General features: G+C 43.8%; 1 protein-coding gene across 31 annotated transcripts in view; it reads left to right on the forward strand.

Annotated features, from left to right (window-relative positions):
* LOC138850199 (uncharacterized) overlaps positions 1–23,553 on the forward strand; it is a 458,403-nt gene that overhangs the window by 285,351 nt on the left and 149,499 nt on the right. For 4 of the 31 annotated variants that reach the window (XR_011389859.1, XR_011389854.1, XR_011389850.1 and 1 more), the window contains one exon: positions 16,873–17,332. The exons of the other annotated variants lie outside the window; for them this stretch is intronic. The gene's annotated coding sequence lies outside the window, so the exon portion shown is untranslated. The remainder of the gene's footprint in view (positions 1–16,872; positions 17,333–23,553) is intronic. 31 annotated transcript variants of the gene reach the window in all.

Consider the following 23,553-nt stretch of genomic DNA (forward strand, 5'->3'; position numbering starts at 1 on the left):
AAAACAACAACAAAAAACACTTTATACGCCATCTTTCAACACCTTGATCTAGCACTGGGGTTAACTCTGAAGTGAGGTGTTTTCTCTGGTTCTTTGTGTGAAGCTGAGACAGAAATGTGAGACCACATGTGTGGTTTCATTTGATTAGCATACCTCTTCTCGTTGAGCACATGTGTAACTTCTGCCAGTTGGATCATGATGCGATTTAATTCTGGATATTGGTTTGATCTCCAGGAGAAAGATGAGGACAGACCCTGAGAAAGTCCCGCCTTATTTCATAAAACACCTGCTTCATTGTGAGTTTCTGCATAGCCTTCAAGCAAAGGGACATACTCCTCTTCTCAAAGTTCAGAGGGTTTGGATTATGTTGGGATTCTTGTGATTCAAGGTATTCACAAATACGTTGATATCTCTATCTCAGCCAGAAGATAGGTTCTTCAAGAGGGATCTGATACTGATATGAGAAACCAGTAATTGAATCTGGGGCAGGCATTTTTGTATATAGGGCAAAGCTGCCACCTAAGAAACCAGCACTGATTCCAGTCTTGGCTGTTCCACTTCTGATCCTGGGCCCCGCCTGGGAAAGCAGCAGAAGATGGCCCAAGTGTTTGGGCCCTGCACCCATGTGGGAGGTCAAGAAGAAGCTCTGGGCTCCTGACTTCGGCCTGGCCCTGCCCTGGCCATTGTAGCCATTTGGGGAGTGAACCAGCAGATTAAAGATGTGTCTCTGTCTATGTCTCTCTCTGTAACTCTTTCAAAAAAAATTTTTTTTAAATGAATTGAATCCTTTCTAGAATTCAGCCATTTTTACAGTTGATCTTTGTGTAAGCTTTAGCCTGGTCTGCCTTCAGCAGAGTGCTGGAGTTGCTTTTTAAAATATGTTATGGAGCCACAGTTTACATATCATATCATTGTCTCACTCTAAATCACCTGATAAAATTCAGTTATTTCTTTGACAGTGAATCAAGTTGTAAATTTGCATCACCATAGATCAGTTTCAGAACATTTACATCACCCCAATAAAATTCTCCATGTCCATTAACTGTTAATAAGTGGGAGAATCTTCTTAAAAATTTAACTTTTTAAACTACTTAAAAAGCAGAGAGACACAGAGACAAATAGACAGATCTTCCATCCGTTGGTTTAATCCTCAATGCCTACAACAGCGACACAGAAGCAAAGAGCCGGGAACTCAGTTGGTTTCATGTACATGTGACAGCAGCCCACACACCTGAGCTGCCATCTGCCTCCTACCAGGGTGCACATGAGCAGAAAGCTGGAATTTGAAATGAAACGAGGGCTTTAATCCATCTGACATGGGATGCAGGGATTGCAAGCAAAGCTTAACTGCCATAGCCTGGGAATGGAGAGGGGTCTTTTTAAACTCTGCTAAGCCTACTGTAGCTTTCATTCAACACACCAGAAGTCAATTGTGCTTCCACGTGAGTGTGATTTCAGTCCCACTGGAGAACGTGGAGCTCGGAAGGCTCTCTGGCTACAGCCCCTTTGTGATGAAGACACCAGGAAGTGGGTAATGCAAGTGCAATGGTGTCCTTGGACCAGGGGATCATATCACAAATGCAATACGCACGCTTGGGCCCTGCTGCCAGAGATTCTAAGATACCAGGTTCCGGGGGCCAGGTGTTTACATTCCTAGCAGAATCCCTGAGGATGATTCTCATAATCCACCAGGCTTGGGAACAGTTACTTTGAGTTTGTAAATTTTCTTTTTTGTCATATTTGTTTCATTTTCTCCTAGGAAGTGCAGATGTGGTATTCAGTTATAAAGGGTTGGATATCATACGTTTTTATTGCTGAGTAGAAAATAATACCCAGTACATTTCTTTCTTAGTCTCTTGTGCAAAGTAGACACATGTTAACTATTTTCAAAAATAGAAAAATACTGGCTTTGCCTTCATGGAACTAGATTTATAATACTAAGATCGTTGAGTTAATGATGGTATATATAAAAAAGGTTGACTTATTTTATTTGAAAGGCAGAATGGTAGAGAAGGAGAGAAAGGTTCACTCCCTAAATGGCCACAGTGGCTAAGGCAGGGCCAGACCCAAAGCCGGGAGTGTGGAACTCGGTGATGGAAGTGTGACTAGGAGCTGTAGGATATTCAGAAGAGTTGTCACCTGCACAGAATGTCTACAAATAGGCCCAGATAAGCTCTTATGGTTCTTTTCATCTTCAGAATCTCACAACTCTCATTAAGTAATGTGGCTGTTGACCATGCAGGGCAGTGTTTTACCATAGCATTCCTGAAGCATTAACATCCACTAATTGGAAATGAGTGAGGGCTCACTGAAAGTGACTCCAGGGACTGGCATGATAGAGGGGGGCTAAGGCGCTGCTTGCAATGTCAGCTGTCCCAATGATGCTTTTGATCTGGTTCCCTGCTAACATGCCTAGGAAGGCTGCAAAAGATGGCACAAGTGCTTGGGCTCCTGCCACACACAGGGGAGTCCTGGATGGAGTCCCAGGCTCTTGGCTTCAGTCTGGACAATGAGGTAGGCAGAGAATGAAATTCAGACATCCTTACGGTAGAATTGGCTTCTGTTCAAGGAAGAAAGACCGGCTACACTGACTGTGGCATTGTGGGATAGAGAAAAGACAACAGCAGATGGGGTCAGGAAGGCCTGCACCTCAGTGGCTGGGTGAAGATCCTGGGAAGTGGTTGATAGGGGGAAGAACATGCACTCCTTTATGATTTTAGGAGTTCACAGTGTTGGTAATGTGGCCTAGTGGGTAAAGCTGTTGCCTGCAGTGCTGGCATCCCATATGGACGCTGGTTCGAGTCCCTGCTGCTCCACTTCAGATCTAGCTCTCTGCTATGGCCTAGGAAAGCAGTAGGAGATGGCCCAAGTCCTTGGGCCCCTGCACCCACGTGGGAGACCTGGGGGAGTCTCCTGGCTTCAGATCAGCGCAGCTCTGGCCATTGCGGCCATCTGGGGAGTGAACCAGAGGGTGGAAGACTTCAGACTTCTCTCTCTCTTTCTCTATCTCCCTCTGCCTCTCTGTAGCAATGACTTTCAAGTAAATAAATGTTAAAATACGAATGTGCATCTGGTGGATGCTGCTATGTGTTTGAAAATATTAAAAAAAAGTCCACAGGTTAATGACTAGAACATGTCTTGGAGGAACAAAAGCACGACTAAGCAACCAGTTAGAGGCCTACTTGCACGCTGCGCACGGACAACTTCGCGCCGCCTCGGGCGCGCCAGGGACGTCACCCTGCCCTTTGCCCGGCTGCGGGTCCGACCCCAGCCTGTGGCCAGCTCTTCGCAGACCTGCAGAACCGCGCAGATTTTGACTTCCTCTTCTGGAGTCCCTGCGCTCTCCCGGCTGGCTGCCCCGCGCTAGCAGCACCTGGAGCAGCCTGTGCTCAGCTCCTAGGGTGCAGGTGGCCCGCGGTCAGGCCTGGAGCTGCCGAGGTGCGGGGGCCCACCACTGCCTTCCCCGGAGCTCGCGGGGCTGAGACCTGTACGTCCAGCGCCCCCTGGCGGGGCTAGCGGTGTGGGAGAACGGAAATCCATCAAATAGCCTTTTCTTTGCCTCCTGAAAGCAAACAAGAAGAAAGCAGTTATAGATAAAAATAAAAATCAGGAGAGATGGTGGCTTAGGTTACCGTGGAGGTGGAGGGATCCCGTGGTACATCATAGGTACCATACCTACTGCAGGTTCAGTAAGCCTACCTCACCGGGTATTTGAATTCATATAAGCTCTTCTTGTATGACACAAGGTCAAAACAATAGATTTGGTCAGTTCCATCATAACAGGACACAAGTGTTCAATGTCTAGTTCAGAAAGCAATTTGAGGATTTCTGGTCTAAAAGATGTCATAAAATATACATGCAGTGAGGTTTGTTGTGCGGCCAAATTGTGGGATACACACCCAATGATGCCTGTTAGAGATTAACAGTGCACAGTAGCATACTGAAGACTCTACGACGTCTACCAGTAAAGAGATGTCACGTTGCCCTACCTTGCGCTTGCTCAAATCCTTTGTTCAAGGAACCCTGCTTTCGTCTGTGGTCCTTGCAGAACCCTCATCTATAACTCAAGGGCTGGTGTTTTTGAACACACTGACACAGCCAAGTGAGAACCATAGTAAGAGATCACCGGGCCCTACTGCCATTGCTGCTTTAATGTTGTGTGATACTAGACACAGCGCCCTTCCCTCTTGGAACCTATTTGCTTATCAGTAAAATAGGACTCAGAAGAGTTGGTCATTGACTTGACTTTCTTCCATCAAGTTCATTTTATGTCAGTCTGGTTTTTATGTATGTGTTCAGAAGATAGTCGCCGTGGATGGAGTTACCCGTTGGGTTTCAGTGGCAGCTGGATGGTGGTGTTTCAAGCTGCCCTTTATACCTCTGAGTGGCTCATGACTTGCTCTTTTATATCTTTTAAATCTTGAGAGCATTTTTTATCACCTTCACTTACAAAGAAGGCAATTAATAACTGGAACAGAATTGCTGCTGACCCAAGGTCGGACTCTCCCAGGAGAAGAGTTACAACATTGCGAAGACAGGTCAGAGAACGATTCGATTTAGAGTGGAGCTGATAGATTCACTTAGGTGTTACTAGGCAACTGCCTAGGCTAGGATGGAAGGAATACTGATACCTGGACCGTGCCTTGGAAGCCCATTTGCTTCCAGTCTCAGGGGCTACATTTCTCAGCAAAATGCATTGAGTAATGAGAAAACATTCTCAGGTTCAAAAAATGTGCTGCACTCTTGAAATAATGAAAATGTGAACCTCTTGCTTCTGCATGCCGAGAGCTACATTTGCTTTATTTACCAAAAGATCCTCCCACTCCCCTACACACACACATACACACACACACACACACAGTATTCTAATAACAAACCACCCTGCATTTCTCAGGATCTTAAACATTTCCAAGCCATACCTTCAGGAACTACCAGCAAGTTTAAGGAATAGGCAGAGGAAAAGAACAGCAGGGGTCGAGCAGAGGGAATGTGGGCTAAGGCCCTGGAAAAATGGGCTGTGAGAGGATGAAAATGAGAAAGATTGTCGGAGAAGCCAAGTCCATTTGGAGTTGCAAAGATGGAAAGCGACAGCGTTCTCAGGCTGATACTGACTTTGAGTTTGAAGAGACATGGGGGTGCTGGGTCAAGCCCAGGGTGGACTTTATCTCTTTACTCCCCAATCTATAAACTGTCTCCTTACAAAAAGCTTTCATCTCTGGTAGCTTATGTCTGGCCTTCTCTCAAGGGCCTAGCTGTCAGTTATGGAAAAAGTTGATGTGTCGAGAAAAGCAGGAGAGGATCAGGTAAGTTGGAAAGGGAACAATCTACCACAGGTAGAAGAACTAAATATTGAAAATTCAAGGACATTTGTGGGGAAGAATAGAGAAACACGAGGGAACTTAATTTTGGCAAGACTTTCAGTGAGATTGACAAGGAATGGTGCAGAAAAGAGGCTGTTAAGTATGGGTTATCAGAAAAATTACAAAAATATGAAAGGGAAAGATTTTTAAGATTTATATGAAATTCAGAGTTACAGAGAGAGAGAGGGGAGCATCTCCCATCTACTAGTTCACTCCCCAGATGATTGCAACAGCCAGGGCTGCACCAGGCCAAATCCAAGAGCTTCTTCTGGGTCTCCTGTGTGGGTGACAAGGGCCCACCATCTTCTGCTTGGCCAAGCGTGAGCAGGGAAATAGAGCAGCTGGATCTCAAAGCAGCATCCATATGGGATGCTGGCATCACAGGCGGTGGCTCTGCCCACTGTGCCACAGGCCAGCCCCAGGAGGAAAGATTTTAAGGATGTTTTCAGTGGACTGTGGATTCGAACTCCTCCTGTGATTGTACTGCGGAACACCAGTACATGCGGCAGTCATTACTGCTCCTGGTCACTGTTCCTGAACTATTGCATACAGCAAAGCCTGCTGCCACACAGCCACAGTTTACATTCAGAGTGTCTAGAAGATAGAAAGGAGTAGAAAAAGTGAATGGGAAGAATACAAACGCAGAAGTAAGTGAAAGAACTGTGAACTATGTCCCATTTTCCTCAAAGGCAAGCAAGAAAATTTGACTAGATCTAAATGCACTTGCCAGTTGTAGTTCTACAGATGTTTTCATTTTAAAAAAATATCTAACTTAGCAAATCCAGTTCCTGGCATTTTAAATGTGTCCTGGCCTCCCTTGTAGCATTTTCCTGATCTATTGTGACTCAGTGACTCTGTTCTCTTGAAACATTTCAAAGCAGTCAGTACTGACTACATCACTTTCACAGGTCTTGGCTTTCTACGATTTATTTCTCAACCGATGTTCTTGATGTCACTGTAGTGTCTTCCAAGGCTGCGCTGAGAAAGGCTGAGCATAACAAAATAATCACACTGTTTCTATTTTCATAATGTCAGCCAGAGTCTTGCACTACCAGCAGTAACCACTACAGATCTAAGCTACATTGATCAGTTACTGTTTTAAGAAAATGATCCGTGGTGGAGCTGGCGTTGTGGTGCAGCCGATTGAGCAGCCTCCCACAAATGTGCATCCCAGTGCATCCACATTTGTGCATCCACAAATGTGCAATGCAGCTCCAGTTCCAGCTGCTCTGCTTCTGATCCAGCTCTTCTCTAATAAGCTTGGGAAGGCAAGAAAAGATGAGGCAAATGCTTGGACCCCTGTCACCCACGTGGGAGACCCGGATGCATTTCTTGCATCCTGACATCCACCTAGCACAGCCCCAGCCATTGTGACCACTAGGGAAGTGCACCAGTGGATGGAAGGTCTCTATCACTCTGTGTGTCATTCTGCCTTTGAAATCTTTTTTTTTTTTTAACATTATTTGTGTTTCATAAGAGTTCCACGGGGCACTAAATATGCAGCATACTCTTCAGCTAAAGGATTTCTTAGTTTGCACGCCTTCAGCAAAGCTGCTCTAAAACAGAAGACAATGAGTTAAGAGTGGAGGCGCTCAGTTTTTAGTATCAGGCATGCACTGAACACTCCGTGTTACCTTGGTGAGCCCATGAAACTGGGACTGTGAGATGGCGGTCACTGGATCTGTCCTCTCTGTGTGCAGGGCTGCAACCTGTGGATTCAAATGGCTCAGTGGTCAGGGAGCCTGTGTTGGAATTTCCATTCTACTGAGAATGTGCAACTGGGTCAAGTTACTGAAAATCCTTGAGCTTAAGTTTATTCTTAGGTATATACTTTGTCTATCTCGTAGACTTGTTAGTCCAGATAAGATTGCCAGTATAAAAAATGTCATCATAGTACTACAGATTAAGTATGTTTACCAGAAATACTCAAGACCAGAGTGTGATGTAAATTGTTTCAAATTATGGAATGTTTGCATAGACATAATATGTCAAGAGGATAAAACCCAAGTCTATATGCAAAATTTATTTATGCTTCATATATGCCCTATCCAGATACATACAGTCTGAAGGTACTTTGTGAATGAGTAAGGTTTCATCATATGAAGTCTTGTACTTAGGGCATCGTGTCAGCACATAACAAGTTTTGATTCTGGAGCAGTTCAGCCTGCACTAAATAGTTACTAGGGCAGTCATCACTAGTAGTCACAATATAATTGGCAGCAAGAATGGTTATAATTACTCTAATTAAAAACTGCTAGCAATAACAATAGCTACTGTTTTATTGGGAGCTTATGGTTTTCCAGCTACTATTTTTTGTAAACCAAAACTGGTCTTCAGCTTGTCTCTTTTTTAAAAAAATTATTTTATTTATTTGAAAGACAGTGTAACAGAAAGAGAGAGACGGAGAGAGAGGTCTTCCATCCATCAGCTGGTTCACTCCCCAAATGGCTGCAGTGGCTATAGCTGAGCCAATCTGAAGCCAGAAGCCAGGGGCTTCCTCTGGGCCTGCCGCATGGTTGCAGAGGCCCAAGGACTTGGGCTGAACTCCACTGCTTTCCCAGGTGCAACAGCAGGGAGCTGGATCAGAAGTGGAGCAGCTGGGACTTGAACCAGGGCCCAAATGGGATGCCGGTGCTGCAAGCTGGGGCTTTAACCTGCTGTGCCACAGTGTCATCCCCTCCAGCTACTATTCTAAAGGCTTTACTCATCAAACTCCTGAAGTTAGGCCCTGTAGCAGGCCCGCTTCTGCCAAGGAGGATGCTAAGCAGCTCAAAGAGGCTAAAGCCACTCAAAGTCTCTGGATCAGTATGCTGCAGATCTCAGATGTGACCCTTTTCTTCTCTTTGGCAGGTGCTTGGAACCTAACTTCCTTTTCTAAGCTGAGTGAGCCCCTGTAGCCTGTCTGAGTCCTTCAGTTAAATCAGGGCTTTTTAAAAGGGAGAGAACTTGGGGTTTTCTTCAAGGCTCACAGCATGCCAATAGGGATGTGAATGAAACAAGCACAGCAGGGTAAGAAATGCCAGAAGCACTTGTGTTTCCCTCCTGATGTTTTCCTGCATCTATGACAATTTTGTATTTGAATGTTTAATTGTATTATGAATAGTACTGTGTCTTGATTGTAAAGAGAATTTGCGTTCAAAACTGACTTGTTGGATTTTTTTTTTTACAAAACAGATTTATTTATTTCAAAGACTGATTGATAATATAGAGATTTGTAATCTGCTTGTTCACTTTCCAAGTGGCCGCCATGGCTGGGAGTAGGCCAGGAGCCTAGAACTCCATCCAGGACTCCCATGTGAGTGACAGGGGTCCAAGTTCCTGGGTCATCTTTCGCTACTTTCCCAGGCTCATTAGCAGGGAACTGGATCAGAAGTGGAGGAGGCAGCACTCAAATTGGCATTCTAGATAAGGGATGCTGGCATTGCAGGTTGCTGTTTAACCCTTTGCCCCACAACATTGGCCTCTGATTTATTGATTTTTTTAAAAAAATCATGGGATTATATTGGATTTTCAGAAAGGTTACTGAACTGTGAAGCTCACAAAGCAGGGGCTGGGACCCTCTTTGTTGGGTGTGTAGTTCACGTTTTGATCCAGGCAAGTCCTGGTAATGTTGAAATGAGGGTTGAAAGCCTTCAGCAAGATGGGCAAGATTGCCATCTAGTGGATGATGATCAACTTCAGCTAAAAAGAAAAATCAGTGTGTTTAGTGAAACTTACCCAAAGTGATAGTGACATTAATGGGTCATCTGTTTAAATCTATAACTGAGAAATATAGACCAGGTCATACTAATAGTCCTTAAATTGGAAAATATCTGAGAGAGGAGCAAGGGGCATTGTAGAGGTTCAGAGGAAAGATGCTAGCACTAAAGAGATTGAGATTCACCCTGGGAAGGATGGCAATATTTCTAGGGTCCTATGGATATGATGAATTATCTCCACGCCTCCTGAGTCCACTGCCGGTGCCCAGACTTTGATAGTGCATCATAGAGCAGGGCTTTGTCTTCACTTACACTCAGGGAGGGCATGGGATCCATCCCAGATAGTACAGTTAGCCAGATTTGACGACTCTAGAATCACTGTTTTCGGGAAAAGAGGTGCAGGATAGAGAGGAGGCAGTGTATGAATTTACAGACAGACCGAATTTATTCAGAGAAAATAAATTCACAGACATGGGTGACCAGTTGCCCACATGCTCACTGATGGCAGAAAGGCTGAGCCCCAGGAACCAGGCCTTTTTTATGTTTTAGGAGGGCTTGGAATGGGGGTTGGGTAGGGGCAACAGACAGAGGGGAATTCCTGGAACTGGTCTGTCAAGTGTTGCAGCAGCTGGTTTTTCAGGTGGCCATGGGGGGTCTTGGGAACCTGGGAAAGAATGGGTGGGTGGGATATGAAGGCAATAGGGTGTGAGACTCATAGAGATTCAAGTCAAGGAATAAATTCCAGTGTTTATCTTTTGGGCAATGAGCTAGCCCAGCTGAGGCTTAAGTCTTTGTCCCATCAATTGTTACAAAAGGAGCTGGATTTCGGCAATGGTTAAGAATTGTTTTCAAAGATCTGTTTATTTGCTGTGTGGCTCAAACCAGCAGTTTTATATGGGATGCTGGGGTTGCAGGCAGTGGTTTAACCCACTTGGCGTCCCCATGAATGGCAAATTTTCCCAAGTCCTGACTGCAGTGTTTCTGGGGCTGTTACTGCACAGCGTGGAAGCACAATTCTCCTCATGGTGTTTGATGCACCAGTGTTTCACTGAATGCTCAAAAACATCTCTGTTTCTGCAGTTTAGGGACTTGATAAAAACATACATCTCAAGAATATATATGGGAGTCTGTTACTATTTCACTGACTTATTCTGTTCCATTTTATCTGTTAACTTTTGGCACCTGTTCTTATGTTCCCCCACAGGTAGAAGAAACGAGAGGGGAAAGGGATGATGAAAACAGTTTCATCTCCCAGAAATGCTGGTTTAGCTGCCTGGGGACATAGGGGTGCAGTGAGCCCTATTCTGAGTCCTGCCTCTGCTCCTTCCAGCCTCTGTTACCTGGAGTTCGTTTCTTTATTTTGCCATTTAAGGAACATAGATGGTGAAAATCTGCCTTTCCTCTCAAGGTTCCTGTGAGGTTTAAGAGAGAGGGAGTTTAATGAAGCTGTCTGTGGGGGCATCCCCTTCCTGCCCCACCCCGGCTCTGTTTCTCTCCTCCTCCCCTTTACTTTCTGCCCTTTCTCAGCAGAAAGAAAACTTTTATTTTTATATTCAGTTTTCGTTTCCTTTTATCTTGAAATTTCATACCTGCAGAAAAGAATTTTCCATTGTTAGGTCCAGCTATCCTCCTAGGTCACCAGTTGTCAACATTCAAAGTTCTCTACATCCTAACCTCCATTCCTAAATGCTTCATGCAGCTCCTAAAAATAAGAAAAATTTCCAGTGTAACCATAACATACTGTGAATGCAACTGAGAAAATCAGCAATACCTCTGTTGTGTTGGTCATGTTGATGATGTTCACATTTCTTTAATGGTCTCAGGAACACTTTGATGTGTTTTTCTTTTTTTAAATCTCAGGATCCAACTAAGCCACAGTGGCAGAGAAACTTTTTGTGCCAAGGGCCCTTTGGGTATTTATTACATTTTTTGCAGGTCGTATAAATTTATCAACTTAAAAGTTAGCCTACAATAGATGATAGAATTTTGAGTCCCACCTGTGGTTTTCCTGACAGTACAAGACCAAATGACTTCTTGGAGCTTAAATGACCCACAGGCAGAATGTTCCTCACCTCTCTGTTGAAGCTGATGTATTGCATTTGGTTGTTGTACCTTTTTGGTTTCTTTTAGTCTACAATACAACTGCTGAAATTAAGTATTTCATTTTCCATGACGTTGGCTTCTTGACATATCATCCAATTGTCTTGTAGAATGTCCCACATTCTGGATTTATGTGTTTTTTTAACCTAATAATTATAATCAAATATTATTGGCTGGAATCCTACAGAGATATGTTGTACGCTTCTTATTGCATTGTATCAGAAGGCAGGTTATGAATACTGGCGATGGGAGCTTGATCACTTGATCATGTGATCAAGATGCCAGGTCTCCTACCCACGGAATTATATTTTCTAGTGAATACAGTAATTTGTGAGGCAATACTACGAGACTGTGAGCATTCTGTACCCAAATATATTTTGACCCAAAATTTTACACAAAAACGTGTGAACTTTGCATTGGTGATTACTAGAGAGGATGAAACAATGGCAAGTCTGCTTTTTTGTTGCATTGATTATGTGACAGTGTTTAAAAGTAACTTTTTTTCTATCTACTCTACCTTGGGTAGTACTAGGGAGATAAAATTTCAGAAAAAAAAAAAAAAACTTGATTCACAGTTTTTTAGTCCATTATCTTTATTAGCTTTTTATTGACTCTCACGGAGTCCGACATTCGGTCCTTGGGAGCCTCTTCAAGCAATTTCTTCTGTTTCTCCGTGTCTTTGAGCACTTCCTGGTTTTCTGGCAGAAGCTTTCCCAGACTGATCTTGTGCTTTTCATTTCCCAATCAGAATTAGCACTAAAAGTATCAGAAAATGGTACATAGAAATTGAAGTGTGACTCCTTGATGAAGCACTGTGTGTTTGCATTTAAGCTCTGGTGCTAAAGAATGAAAAAATGTAAGGAAAGCCCCAACTTTGAGTGGTTCCTCAAATGACCCATCTGCCTGGTTAAAGCAGTTTACCTGTTGTTTCCTCAAAGTAGGAGAAAAGTCCCAAGTCCCTCAGCATTCGAAGCATCTTCCCTAACATACAGTGCATGCCCTTGGAGCCTTAAACTCTGTATTCAGTACAGTCCTAACTCTGAGTCTGTCCCACCTGAAAGGATGACCCGGAGCCTGCTGCCAAGCTCACATAGTTGTTGGCTGCATGCAGTTCTTTGTAGGCAGCTGACCGCAGGGCTCAGTTTCTTGCTAGTTGCTGGCCAGAGACCTTCCTCAGTTCCTTGCCCTGTGGCACTATAAAGCCTCTTAGAACATGGCAACTTTCCTCTTCCAGGTCAGAAAGGGAGAGACAGCTCTACCAAGAGATACATCGCAGTATTATTTAATGGAAAGGGTGATATCTCATTGCCTTTATTGTATTCTGTGGGCTAGAAGCAAGTCAGAGGTCCAACTCCTATTCAAGGAACGGCATCAGCTCAGGATATGACTGTCAGAAGATGGAAATATAGCGGCCACCTCAATGTCTGCCCACCAGCCTAAGTGACAGAACTTTCTAGGATAGGGAACCAAATGATAAACATACAAATGTAACATCAGGTGGTTATAAATCTAGGATGACAACAAACTGAGCAGTAAGTTAGATAATCATTGAAATGGCAATATTTCAGTGGAGATGTAAACTTGGCCGAGGTCTGATCGTGAGAGGGGATGACTGTGAACATGTGCAAAGATAAGCAGAAGACTGGTTATGGGGGAAGGGCAGGGGTCCTGGAGGAGACTGCAAGAGGGGGTTTAGGGAGGAAGGCACTGACCATATCTTTGCAGATTTGTAGACCATGTGGAAAAGAGTCTGGATTGTATTACACTTTGAAGGCAGTGAAGGGCTCTACTATGAAGAGTGATATGATCTGAATTCATCTTCTCTAATAGCATTCATTCTGACTCCTGTTTTTTGTGTGGACTAATGAGGGAAAGTGGAAGCAAGGGGACCAGTTTGGAAGCTGTTGCAATAATCCAGTTCAGAAATGCCGATGGGAGACTAGAGTGGTGGCAAGTGCTAAGGAATAGTGAGATTCAGAGTACATTTTGAGGTCTATGGGAGTTCCTGACAGTTGAAATGGTTGACTGAGAGGTCAAGATGTGATATGTCTATTGGTCCTCAGTGAATGACACTGGAGGAAGTATAGATTCAGAGAAAAATTATCTTGGGATACTTTAATATACTTTGCTGTGATCTTACTCCAGAAGTAAAGTTGAGTGGGAAGTACTGAGTTCTCATACAACCCTGACATGACAGCCTCCTCCATTATCTACATCCTCTACCACAGTGCTACATTTGTTAGAAATTGATGAATCAACACCGGTACTTCATTCTCACTCCAAATCCAGTTTACATTGCAGTTATGTCATTCTGTAGGTTTGACAAATGTATGACACTGCATCACAATGGTGTTATCAAGAGTGGTTTCAGTGCCCTAAGGAAATTGTGTACTCTGTTGATTGATCCATTTCTTACCCCAAACCCTAGCAACCACTGACTACTTTTTTTATAATTTATTTATTTCAGAGTCAGAGCTACAGACAGAGATCTACCCTTCATTGGTTCATTCCCCAGATGGCCGAAGTGGCTGAGGCTGGGCCATGCTGAAATCAGGAGCTAGGAGTTTCACCCAGGTCTCACATGGCCCAAGATGTTCCACTGCTTTCCCAGGCCTTGAGCAGGGAGCTGGATAATAAGTGGAGCAGCTGGGACTTGAACTGGTACCCATATGGAATCCCATTGTTGCAGGCAATGGATTTACCCACTATGCCAGAACACCAGCCCCCCAACTACAGACCTCTTGAATGTTTCCGTAGTTTGGCCTCTTTCAGAATGCCATGCAGTTTGGATCACAGAGAATGGAACCATTACAGCTTAGCTTTTTTCACTTAGTAGCATACATTTACGCTTTCTCATCTTTTTACGGGTTGAGGGAACATTTGCTTTTAGTGTTGAATAATAATCTGTTGTATGGATGTAGCATAGTTAATTTATCCATTCACCTTCTGAAGGGCATTGCTTCCAAGTTGTGGCAATAGTGAGGAAGGCTGTTATATACATCAATGTGCAGGTTTTGTTGTAGTCAGAAGTAAACGTCAGAGAGTGATTGTTGGATAGCACAGTTAGAATATGCAAAGATACTTAAAGTTCATGGAAAGATGGCATTAAAAGGTGGGTTTATTTTGGTGGTTTTTTTTTGAAATAAAGTATTGTTTTGCCAAAACATATTTTTCCATGAGCTTTTTGGATACCTCCTGTATGTATGAAGTTTAGCTTTTTTTTATTTGCACCAAAGTAAGCTTTATAAAATTCCATTTTCTACAAACATTTCACTTGGAAAATTTTTTGTTGGATTAAATTCTATACATGCATCATCGTAACAACCTCCTGTTTATCATACATTTACCATCACAACTCATCAGCTTCCTATTCATGGCCCTTCCACATCAAGTTCTTCTCATTGCTTTACAAATTTTTCCACATTTCCCCTAAAATCTGTATACTGATGTGGATGCCACCTAGTGGAAGTCAAGAAAATGCATTTTGAACTAGGATAGCAACAAGCAACTAGAAAAAATCATGAAAATCAGTAATGTTGGGGTTGGCCTTGCAACTCAGCTCTATCATGCATTGTGGGATGTCTGACTCCCGTAAGAGTGTCTGGGATTGAGTCCGGCCTCTGCTTATGACCCAGCTTCCTGCTAATGTACCTGGAAGACCGCAGATGATGGCTTAAGAACTTGAGTCCCTTTCACCCACATGGGAGACCTGGGTGGAGTTCGGAGCTTCTGGCTTTGGCCTCGCATGGTCCTGGCTGTTTTAGGCATTTGGAGAGTGAACCAGTAAGGGAACCTCTATCTCTCTGCATCTCCCTTTGTTGCTCTGCTTTTCAAATTAAAAACATTTTGGGGAATAAATAAATAAATTTAACCTCTGTCTATTGTGCTAATGAATAAAAGCATCTATTCTTTATGCTCAGTTTCCAAACTACAGTGAAGATGAAAACCTACAGGGTAATGGTAAAGAAAATCCGATTCAGCTGCAACTTATTGTCCTGAATTTGAATTAACTCATTAAAGTTATTTAAGGACTTCATAGAAATGCAGAGCTTTAGTGGGGGTATGTGTGTTGGGGGTAGTTAGGGAGGGAGGGAAAAAGAGATGGTTAAAAGATAACACATGATGATTTTATCTAATCTAGTTGTGGAACGAGACCAATTCTGGGAACAATATGATTCAATATTAAACTTTATATTGGGAGTGGGAGACAAGGGGATCCTCACCAGGCAGATAGCTCAAGGAAGAAATCGTTACTAAAATTGCGAACTGACAATAGTCTTTAAATATGAAGAGGAGGTAGATAGGAAAGATATCAGGAAAAGGTGAATTTAGGACAGTGGAAAGAAACATTTACACTCCAGCAGGCCGTTCAGAACTGCATTGCTCAGTTGTATTCAAATTCATAGGGATTTAAAGATGAGGTAGAAGCACAAGAGAATTACACTATCTCTGTAGGAGGCTCTACTGGAGAGTAACTGAAATCAACTAATATTGATGACAATATTAACGTTGATGACAATAAGACAACACTTTCTGATACCTTCTGTGTGTAGTCAGTGCCCTATCACTTCCTACATGTCATTTCATTGAAAATCCTATGAGGGATGTGTTGTGATTTTTCTCACTTTAATTTGAGGAAACAGAGAAAGTAAGTTTTTTGCTGAGTCACAGAGCTCGTAAGTGAAGGAGCCTGGACTGAAACTCAGAAGTCAGATCCCATCATTTTGTGAATTTTTGCTAGAGAGAAACAGTTGGGGATGAACAAATTTAAGAATCTGAGTTATGGACTTGACCTATCACTTCAATGCAGTAGGAAAATCCATTCCTATTTCCTGGGCATCAGGGCCCTCATCTACTTGATGAGAATGTTGAGCCACATTGCCTCTGAGGCTGTCATAGTGCTGAAATGAATGGATTATACTTAAGTAGGATTTTTAAGTATACTGTTCTAATAGTTACAAACCAATAAAATACATGAAGTTACAGAATCTGAGTACTTAAGAATTTGTTAAAGCGATAGTACAATGTCTTCCTGATAGATAATGCCTCTTTCCTGGATTAAGTTTCTAAGCTTGCAAGGGAGACAGTCAGACAATTGCGTTGTTGGAGGGAGGGTGGTGAAACCCTACTCTGGACTGGTGTACCCTTAGGAAGTCAGCACAGGGAGTAGGGCAGCAGTGGAGCATCCATTGCTTCTCCCTCACCGCTGGTATCTATTGAGTCCTACTGCTACAACACCGGAAGTGCGCTGGATTGTCTGAGGCGCTCTAGATCTACACAGGTTCTGTTCAGTGCACTCAGATCACCGATTCTCAGCATGCTTATCCCAAGCCAGGATAGCACCACTGTTGGTGACAACTATGGCAATCACTGCTCAACACTCTCACCTCCAGTACAGCTGGTAATCCTTCCAGGTTGTAAATCCTGTCACCTAATTCTCAGCGCACTTGGATAGAGTTTCCAGAATTCCCGTTTCTTTACTTGCTTTGCAGGGATTGTCAGACTGTTGGCTTAGCTTCCAGTCCCAGACTCAATCATTCTCTACCTGAATTTGCCTTTTCAGCCATTATGCATCCAACATTGTCTGAACTCCAGGTCTCCACACACACAGGCTGCTGTGGAGTAGGAGCAGTGCCACCCATACAGAACACCTGAGGCAAATTCCAGGCTCCTTGTCACTGACTGAAAAGTGTCCCTGACTTTTCTCCTTGCAGTGGCTGACCTATTGGCCTGTCACCATGGCAACATAGCACCCAGCGTGCTGTGCTGTGAGGCACTTACCTCTGTGGCTCATTGGACTGTAACATGCATGAAGGCAAGAGCAACATCTGACTGCCTTGTTCACCTTCCGCTGCTGCACTGAATTAGGAATCGGTTACAAGAAAACGCTTCAGGAATAAATGAATGAATGAATGAGCCAGTCAGCTAACACACCAACATTTCAATATCTAGAAGATGTATATAAGGCCAGAGTTAAAAAGGGCCTAGAGGCCATATTGCCTCCCACTTAAAGACCGAAGGATCTTTGCATCATCTGTGAAACTGCACACACCCTCTGCTCGATACTGGTGAAATAAACCCCAGAGCTGCAAAAGACCCCAAGTTTCAGCAATGTTTCAGAACTTTGTAAGTCGGAGATACCTGCTGTGCTGTCGGGCAACATTGCCTGAACAGGTGAGCTCTGTTGGGATCAGCTGCCCTCTGCGGGTCCCTTGTACTCTGCCTTTTATGGGTGACTAGGTGGTGGGAGCCTGTGGAAAGTCTCTGCTCTAAAGAATTCATTCTCCCTCTCTACCCAATAAACAAACCTGTTAAAGTGGTACCCAAATAGTTTGTGGTGTGCTGCTGCCACCTCATGGCCATCGTGTCCTTTACCAGCTGCAAAATCTTGAACTCAACACAATTATGGTGAAATTGGGTTTTGCCTTAAGAGTAAAGGGAAGTAACTGAAGGGTTGCAATTGGAGGAGTGATCAGATCTCACATATACTGAACAGGATCCAGCTGCAGAGGACCGAGAGGGGAATTAGGGGATGAGCTACATAGCCACAGTTGTAATCTGAGTGTGAAGAGTAGGGCACGTGTAGGGCAGTGTGGAGAAGGTGAAGATGGGCAGACAGTATGAACAGAGGGAATGTTGGAGGCTGAAACAAAGCACTTGCTGGTGATGTAGACATGGAGAAATACAGAATCAAGGATAAATATTTGTTTTTTGTTTTGTTTTGTTTTTGACAGGCAGAGTGGACAGTGAGAGAGAGACAGAAAGGAAGGTCTTCCTTTGCCGTTGGTTCACCCTCCAATGGCCCCCGCAGCCAGTGCACCACACTGATCCGATGGCAGGAGCCAGGTGCTTATCCTGGTCTCCCATGGGGTGCAGGGCCCAAGGACTTGGGCCATCATCCACTGCACTCCCAGGTCACAGCAGAGAGCTGGCCTGGAAGAGGGACAACCAGGACAGAATCCGGCGCCCCGACCGGGACTAGAACCCGGTGTGCCGGCACTGCAGGGCGGAGGATTAGCCTATTGAGCCACAGTGCCAGCCCAAGGATAAATATTTGAACAACTATATGAAGTTCAGGGCCATTTACAAAGAAGTATGAAGGTTCTTCAAAAATCCATTCATATGAGGGGTCTGATGTTTGTGGAAAATGTACATTATGAAATATCTGTGAATGGATTTAATTCTTTTGCACTAAAATAAACATTTAATTCCATTTTGTATGAACTCGTTGAAGTGTCCTTATCCTAGATAGAGAGGAACAAATTGGTGGCTCAAAGGGAAGTGAATTAAAATCTTAGGTTTTGATGCTTTTACCTTAAAACACAATAGTTGTTTCTCACCTCTGTTTCTAGCTTATAGGATGTACACTCTATTGACAATGTCCTACAGTGCTATTACATAGGGATGCCTTAAAATTAGTCTGTATTTGTCTGTTCTTGGAATTCTGTTGGCCCACTTGAAGTGTAACTACATAGCCCTTGAGCCTAAGATATTTTGTTTTCAAAAAATTTTACTGATTTACTTACCTAAATCTATGTTTTTTCTTGTAGTTTGTTTGGATGTTAGAATGCCTGGTCTGGTTCTATACGTCTTTAAAAATTTTTTTTTTTTTTTTGCAAAACATGAAGGCGAGGGAGGGAGAGAGAAAGGGAGAGGGGGGGGGAGAGAAAAAGAATGAATGAATGTTTTCTTTCTGCTCATTTACTGCTCAAGTGACCACAACAGCCAGGGCTGGGCCAGGCCAAAGCAGGAGTGAGGAATTCAGTCTAGGTCTCTCACGTGGGTGACAGTGGCCCAAGCCTTTGGGCCACCATCTGTTGCCTTTCTGGGCAAGGGGGTGGAAAGCTAGATGGAAAGCTGAAGAGCCGGTGTCGCTCCCCGTCTTCGTGGAGGAACGACACAGGACCCTGCGCTGTTCTTTTGTCTGCTCGGCCCTCCCCGGGTTTGCTGCTGGTTCTTCCCGGGTTGGCTGCTGTCCCTTCCACCTCCGTGGAAGGGCAGTTCCCCCTGCCACATTCCCCACTTCCGCAGGGGAGCGGCACACCGCCGGCCGGCTCTCTCGGGGGCTGCACAGGTGTTCCTTCAGATGTTCCTTTTAGATGTTCCTGGTGCATGCCGTCTCTCTCCTCCTTTATAGTCCTCCTCCGCCAATCCTAACTCGGCTGCCCACACACCGAGTACGCTGCTCTCCTCCAATCAGGAGCAGGATCAGCTCCTGGAGGTCATCACTCAAGTTGGCAAGAGGCAGCTGCGTAGAAGCTGTTTTCTCCTCTCCCAGCGCCATATTGTGGGAGAGCAGATGCATAGAATAAGTCTTAATTCCAGTAACTCAGTCCAGTCCGGGTTGCTCCCCACAGCCGGGAGTTCAGCCAGCACCTGATGTGGGATGCTATCATCAGAAGCAGTGCTTAACTTGCTGTGACACAATACTAACCGTAATGCATGGCTTTTTAAACTCAGCTTCCTAACCTTTGTGTGAGATGAAATATCTGTTTATTTCAAATATGTAATCTCTGTGCATGGTGTCCAGAAATGTAGCTCTCTTTGCATCTTCTACCTGTTTTATGGATAAACAACCTGCTTTTACTCTTTTGAAGAAATTTGAGACTATCAGTGGGATTGTGTTGGAGTTTTTCCTCACCAGAGTCTTGGGTTGCTATCAGATGTGTTTGATACTTGGGACTGGATCTTTCTTGAAATGTTTAGAATCCTTAGTTATTTTTTCTTACTGAGGTGCGGGACACTTGGAATCTGCTAAGCCAACAGCCTGAGGCTGGTGCCAGCCAACAGTGGACTGTAGGGAGGGTGATGTGCAGGGACAGTTTCTCGGGTGATTGCCTGAGTGTCGACATCATGAGGTCTTCCCTCTTACACTCGGCAGAAAAGATTCTTCTACTGACTGTGGGAGGGCATGGCTGCTTCATAGCCAGCGTGGAGCAGAAGTCCTGGGACTCAGGATTCAAAGTCAGTATTGACACCCAGAAAAGAGCAGACGCTGGGGAAGGCAGGAGAGAAACCGTGAACCCCCGATTTGTAGCTCCAAGGCAGTATGCCTATGTCTGGGTCTAGTTTGGATAAGGGGAAAGGAAACTGACCTTTCAGGGAAGACAAAAGTGTTTATAAATCACTGGACTGGAACCTGCTTGGTGCTGGTCCAGGACTGAGTCTGTGCTTCCCTGAAAGTGACAAAATGTGTCACTTCTTGGACACTGTGAGCTTTTTTGTTCAGTGGCAGAGAACAACCTAATGAAGAGGTAAAGAGGAAATCCGATACAGAAACAAAGCGACCTTCATTACAGTTCCCTGTAATTCCTTCTTATTTAAGTGTTAAAATTAGAAATCATGTTCTTATAAATTGAATCCATATCATTAACCTTCTTTGCCCAAACTGCAAAAGCCTGAGAGCACTTTGATCGCTCTTCTTCTAATTTAAAAGTAATTTTTATAGAGCATTCCTATGTTTTTAATGCCCACAGATTTTCATTTTCATTTTCTTTTTCAAAGATTTATGTATTTGAAAGAGTTAACAGAGAGAGGTAGAGCCAGAGGGAGAGAGCGGTCTTCCATCCACTAGTTCACTCCCCAAGTGGTTGCAATGGCCAGAACTGAGCTGATCTGAAGCCAGGAGATTGTTCCAGGTCTCCCATGTGGGTGCAGGGGTCCAAGGACTTGGGCCATCTTCTGCTGCTTTCTCAGGCCACAGTAGAGAGCGGGATCGCAAGTGGAGCAGCTGAGACTTGAACCGGTACCCATATGGGATGCTGGTGCTGCAGGCCAGGGCTTTAACCCACTGAGCCACAGTGCCAGCCCCTTTAATTTTCTATTTATGTAATATTTGTTTACTTTCACACTGACCGATGTCTTTGTGCCCCTTTTTAAATTTCCAAACTCCTTTGGAGGTCACTTTTTAATTTTTCATAATCAAGAAATGTATTCTTTAAAATTTTCTGTATTGAGGTTTTATTGATAGTAGACTCTTCAGAGAAAATTATTTGTCTGAAAACATGATTTATAAAGAGGTGTATTGGGTGCCCATTTCTAGAGTGATATTCTCTGGCCTCCATTTTTGCAGTTAAGAAGCCTTAGTGTCAGTCTATTTGTTCCTCTTTGCAGGAAATTCACCCTTTGTCCCTTGCTGATTTTGCACCTACCTCGTTAATTCTTGAACTTTACAGTTGTATTCAATGTGTCTAGGTGTGCATTTCTTGCAATATATACCACTCTATTGTGATAGTGTTTAGTCCTTCTGCTTGCATTGAGAGTTTGGCTTTAAACTGGGACTGGAAAATTCCATTTATTCTTTCCAGAGAATAACCTCTGACTCTGCCCAAACAGGAGGAGGTCAGGGCCAATGATGGGATGATAAAGGGAATAAATGCTGGAGGGAACATGATGGGAGTCTCAGTCGCCAAGAAAGGGGAAGTGGTCTAAGCAGCAAGTAATCTCCTGTGATGACAGGTCCAAGGCCATGAGCCCCTGGGTCAAAGAGCAGAACCCATGGTAGAAATACAAGAATGGACCCATTTTTGCAAACAATGCTGCTAGCAGGGTAACCTGACAGCACAAAGGAAGCTTGGGATTCAGAGGCTGTGGGAGACAGGTGTTTGGAATACTAGTTAAGATGCTGCATGGGATATCCACGACCTGTGTCCGAAAGACTGGGTTCAAGTCTTGGTTCACTGCTACTCACATACGAGATCTGAATTGAGTTCCCCGGCTCCCAGCTTTTTCCTGGCCCAGCTCCAGCTATTGTGGACATGTGGGAAATGAACTAGCACGTGGAAGTTCTCTAAGCTTTTCAAATAAATGAAATTAATTAATTACAACACTTGTAATCAATTAAGAGGCTGTGGGATGCACTTCTGAAAGCAGACGCAGATCTGAGAGGAGGCAGACAGAGGAGAAGCGCCCTTCTCTCAGGCTGTGAGTAAAGGGATCTGACAGGGAAACTGGAGACTGCCTGGGGCGCCATCTCACACAGTCAGCGGTGTCTCGGCTGTCATCTCAGCCATTCTTCTGTGGGTTGACTCACACCTTTAAAATACTTCACATAACATGTGAGTGAGGTTTTAGGAAGAAATAAAAGGAGATACCACTGCTTACAAAGGTTCTTAAAGGGTTTTTAAATAGTTAATTTTCATGTCTTATTAGAAAAAACTTCCTTTCTATTTTTTTATGTATGTTGCAAACATTATTATAACCAAAACCTGCGACTCTATCCCTCAACCTAGAAAATGGAGTAACACCTGTTCTGTCAAGAGACCTGTGCTTGCTTCCTTTGACACATTTTTCTACTTCTTCCTAAATTTGGGCTTCCCTGGATTTTATTATTATTATTATATCTCTTAGTTTTGAATGTTAATATACAAATACTAATCTTTACTTCTATCTGCTAATTCCAACATTTGAGGTCTCTGGATCTGAATCTGCTGACTTGGGGTTTGTTTCTCATGGGTTTAGTTCTTTCTGTGTTTTGTTTTTATAAGGTTGAAATTAATCAGAGAATGTCAAAGGGAGGGGCTAAGTTAGCGAGGTATTGTACCAAGGTATTTGCGCGTTTTTGCTTACCGCACATCGAGCAGCTGAATGGGACTGTTGAATTTTCTTGGCTTGAGCCTTCTTGGACCAGGTAGGTGTTATCCGCTAGTACTTCAGGCCAGGGTGAGAACAGGTTAAAAAGTCGTAAAATTGTCAAGGGGAAATACGCACAGAGACATTTGGAGCCAGGATTCTAGTCTGCCTTTGCTGGTAAGTGGGCTCTTCTGGGTGTAGCCCCTCTGGGAGGTTGCTGGCTCAATTTGGGAGCCCAGGTTCAGCGACCGTACCTCTCAGGGGTCTCAAGTGTCCTGTGCTCCTTCACTGTCAGCATTTGCCTTGAGGGTACCCTTTACATTAGCTTAGGTTCTGGTTACAGCTCACCTGTACTGCTGATATGCCATGATTTCCTGGGCTGCGTAGCACTGAACTAAATACTACGTTTGCTATAATTTATCCAGGTCTCATTAAAGAATCTAGTCCATCATATTGCTAGAAGCAAAGTCTATACTTGAAATTTGATTTCCTTTGTGACAGAGAGTTGTCAGGAGAGGTTTGCATTTTATGGTTTGGCTCAGTTACAGTTTGCGATCGGCTAGTATTACTGTTGCTGCTGTGTGCTCTGCTTTTTGGTTATTTATAGTTTATAAGGGAGTTTAGGAAATAAAGTCAGTATTGTACCTATTTATAATTTTGATGTATTTAATTTTCTGTCTGAAGGGAGAAGTGGTGGGAAGAGAGTAAAAGAGAAAACAGAGGCAAACAGAGAGAAACAAAGAGGTCTTCCATCCAGTGGCTAGCAGTTCAGATGCTTACAAAACCGGGGATGAGCCAGATCCAAACCAGGAACCAGGAACTCC

The sequence above is a fragment of the Oryctolagus cuniculus genome, chromosome 6 (assembly GCF_964237555.1).
Source record: "Oryctolagus cuniculus chromosome 6, mOryCun1.1, whole genome shotgun sequence".
NCBI classification, from domain to species: Eukaryota; Metazoa; Chordata; class Mammalia; order Lagomorpha; family Leporidae; genus Oryctolagus; species Oryctolagus cuniculus.